At 34.0% G+C, this 4389-nt stretch overlaps 1 pseudogene; it reads right to left on the bottom strand.

Annotated features, from left to right (window-relative positions):
- Window positions 1–723: 723 nt before the first annotated feature.
- LOC103937975 lies at window positions 724–4013 on the bottom strand (annotated as a pseudogene).
- Between the last annotated feature and the right edge of the window lie 376 nt (window positions 4014–4389).

Raw genomic sequence — 4389 nt, 5'->3', positions numbered from 1 at the left:
AGCATATTTTTGTATCTTTGACTCAGTTTTCATTAGATTAGCAATCCCTCCTAATCCCCGGCCTAGAACGATCCCTACTTATATCTATACAACAATTGTCAAAAAGAGGGTTTAATTTGTGTGCTATTATATATCACACCACCACCCAAAAACCTCACGTAACGCTTAAATTTACAACGCACAGTGCTGAGGTTTCTTTTGTGCAGATAAAAACAAATGTAAGGATAAGCATGCACATGATAAGTTTAAATTTAAAAACACTTGAAATTATCAACTTTATAAATGTACAAAAAAAATTATCAAATTAGCTGCTAATGAACTTTCCATATAACATGGCAACTAATAGATATATTGGGCTGGTCCAAAAATATTCTAACCACTCAACATTAAGCTTAAAATCAGATCAAGTTAAATACCAAGTAAAACCTACCTATATACATGAATGACATACTTACTCGAGTTGAAGTCTCTGAAACGTTTGACATTATGTGATTTTTTTGTCGAAGTTTGACATTATGTGATTAAGAGTACGAAAGACAAACTTAGACTAAAATAATTTAACCGAAAACATGCACTAGTCTAAAATATTACAAAGTCAGACGTTCTGTTAAGAATTGCCAACTTTACTCTAACAATAAATAATATAAAAAGGTTCAACAGTTTAATTGCCTAACTTCATAATTCATTATCAGTCTCACAAAAAATGTCACTTGAACGAGAGTATAGGGTTGAATGCGAGATATAGGCTGTATATACAAGCATATAATTTATAATTTATCGTTAACGGGGAAGATCATCAGAAATTGTTAAACCATTGATGGTGCAACTATTAGCAGCTATTTGATGTTGCATATTTGCAGATCTTCCTGTAAAAAATGCCGGTCGCTCAGGTTTGGGAAGACTAATAGTTTCAGTTTTCAACATTAAAACAACTGATGACATGGTCGGCCTGCTGTTTGCATCCTCTTGAACACACAATAGTCCAATGTAGATGTATCTCAAAACTTGATCCGGCCTGCACGAATCTTTCGAAAGTATTGGATCTATCAAATCCAACCCTTTTCCTTCATTCCATGATTGCCAAGCCTGTAAAACAATAGTTTTTAAGGATGTGATTATAAAATAGTATACTACTCTTCTCTTTGATAGCTTAGCCAAATAATAATTTGGGAATAATGATGTATGTATAAATAATTCTTATACCAAGTTATCAAATACTTACGTGTGCTATAAGTGTAGGAAAACGGCAGTTAAAGCCTAAAAAGTTCTTTCTTCCCGTGGTAATCTCAAGCAGGAGTATACCAAAGCTAAAGACGTCCGATTTTACTGAATATATTCCTTCTATTGCATATTCTGGAACCATGTAACCACTTGCATATACAAAATTATTGCGTTGAGACTTTTTAATTAGAAAAAACAAATATATTTTTGGGTCAGTCTATGGTACTTTATTAAAACAATAAGATATCAGTACTCTTTAATTTTAACGTCAATAATGTAATTCAATAACGTTCAACACAATTGCAATATACTACCTTGATAGTGTAATCTAATATCCACACAGTAACTGACAACCTCGGTAATCTAACCCTTGATAATTTATACATTTATACAAAAATAAAATTAATCAATGGTATAAGGTAATTCGTTAAACTTAAATCTATGGTCTAAGATAATCCATAACATTTATGATTAAGATAATTCTTTGAACTTAATCAATAGTCTAAGATAATCCTTAAATTTTTATTAAAACAAACTCTATCTAACACTAAGATTATTTGTTGAACTTAATAAATGGTCTAAAATAATTTTAAAATATTATTATATTAAAGGGTATCGGTACATTTATTTTTTAATGAGGTACCGTAGAATCCTCCTATTTTATATGTGAAGGTATATAAGTTGAAACTTAAATAGGATCGAAGGTTATATAAATTGAAACTTACTAAGTTCCAACGACTCTTTCGGTATTTCCTTGAGTTTGATCATCAACTCCAAACATTTTAGCCATCCCAAAATCTGATATTTTTGGATTCATTTCGCCATCTAACAAGATGTTGCTAGCTTTTAAATCACGATGTATAACTCTAAGCCTAGAGTCTTCATGAAGATATAAAATTCCTCGAGCGATTCCTCCTATTATCATGCAACGTCTCGACCAATCTAGTTGTTCTCAGTTTCTTTGGTTCTGCATGGGTAACATTTATCAAAGACAAGTTAAAATTTACAGCCAATTACACACACACACACACACACACACACACACACACACATATATTGTAATTAACAAAGGAAAATATTTGGTCAAATGATATTCACAAACCAAATAGAAATTTGTCAAGACTTTTGTTGGGTACATATTCATAGACAAGTAAGGTTTCTTCTCCTTCCATGCAAAATCCCAGTAGCCTCACAAGGTTTCTGTGTTGAAGTTTGGCTACCAATACCACCTCATTCTGAAATTCTGGTACACCTTGTGTGGAGCTTTTCGATAGCCGTTTTACTGCTATTTCTTGTCCATTACCAAGTGTGCCCTACAATGTAATGTGAACTAAGCAGTAAGCGTTGTAAATACTATTAATTATGTAGTATAATATGTAATCAAAACTAATTAAGGTCGTTTAGTTAATCAATTATTGTAAATACATAGACAATTCATAATATATATGTTTTTTTTTTTACCTATTTTGACCATTTAGTTTTATACAATTCGATATGTAAAAGATCACATTTTTTTTTTGTTGATTTTTGCATAAATATTTTTTCACATAGCGATGATCAGGAACTATTTTCGAGTAGGAATGCCTCCATAATTTTGTGGAGCGAAGGATCTCATGCAAATAGACATTTTCATACCTTGAAAACGGCACCAAATCCTCCTTCACCTAATTTGTTATCATCTGAAAACTTGTTCGTGGCAGTTTCAATAGTTCCCAATCTAAATTGCAATGACTCAACAGTCGTCTTCATATCATTACTAACTACAAACATTGACTCAAAAGATTAGATATCTTAAAGTAAAAAATTTATTAAGAAATTGAAGTAATATATAAATACTTTTCAAATCTTTTTATTAATTAATTACCTTTTTTCTTTTGTCGTTTGGAGTGGTATCTCTCTTTGACTGTTCTGAGTCTCTTGCGAAAGAAGCATCCCACAACTAACGAACAGAAAGCAACTGAACCAAGAGTACCAACGATGATTATCATCGATGAGGGTTTGCTGCTTCCTGTATGAATACAAAATTATAATAAATATATCTCCGGGCCTACCTAACAATAATCAAAGAGCTAAACGATTTTTATTTTGATTATTTGCTGTAAGAATCATCTTTAAAGGAGAATATAAAAATGAACGATTCGTACTATTACGTCGTGAGATGAAACTCAACACGGTGATTTGTGGCATATGAAATTATATACGAGGGTAGCAATTTTTATCAGTCACAAGAATTGTAGAAAGCTTGAAGGATATCATCATTTACCAGATCTGTTTGTCAGCGAAGGCGGCGGTGGCGACGGTGAAAGCATAGGCGGCGGCGATGGTGAAAGCGTAACCGTCGGAGTAGATGTTTGTGACGACGGTGTGTTGGCAATTACCGTCGTCGGATGAGTAGGTGTTTGTGACGACGGTGTGTTGGCAATTACCGTCGTCGGATGAGTAGGTGTTTGTGACGACGGTGTGTTGGCAATTACCGTCGTCGGATGAGTAGGTGTTTGTGACGACGGTGTGTTGGCAATTACCGTCGTCGGATGAGTAGGTGTTTGTGACGACGGTGTGTTGGCAATTACGATGGGAACGACATCTGTGGTAGTACTGGGCAATGCAATAAGAAGTAAGGAGAGAACGTAGAAAGGAATCATGTCGCGTTGCTTGGAAAAACCAAGGGATTTTGATAAGACGATTAATTTGCTCAAGTTTTGCGTAAGTTCTAAGTTACAAGTTTATAACAATGTCAATGCACGCGGCGCTTGACTGACCTAACTCCTGAATCCACAGTTGGAAAAAAATACCCAATATTCCAAATTGAACCAAAAAAAAATCCCAAAATTGAATCGAGAAAATACCAAACCGAAAATCCTAAAAATTTCGGTATCCAATACTGAACCGATCTTAGAATTTCAATACCGGAATCAGTCTCGCATTTTCATTCGTTCGGTAATTCTGAACCGAAAGTACCTCTTTGCCTGTGTTGGATTTTAAAACATCACTGTCTGATACTAGTCTATTTGTTAAAAATGATGATAGAGATGTTATAACCAAGGTTCTAAAAAAGCTAGGTGCTAGTCGGGCAGTGGGCTGACGCCTAATGCCTAGGTAGCTAGGAGGGGTCTAGGCAGGACGCCTAGACGAATTTAGATAAATTTCTTGTATATCTTGTAAATAAAT

Source organism: the organism of the source record quoted next, unplaced genomic scaffold, assembly GCF_019419815.1.
Source record: "Pyrus x bretschneideri cultivar Hongxiangsu unplaced genomic scaffold, Pyrus_bretschneideri_v1 Contig49, whole genome shotgun sequence".
Classification (NCBI taxonomy): Eukaryota; Viridiplantae; Streptophyta; class Magnoliopsida; order Rosales; family Rosaceae; genus Pyrus; species Pyrus x bretschneideri.
This window is presented reverse-complemented; position numbering and strand designations above follow the sequence as displayed.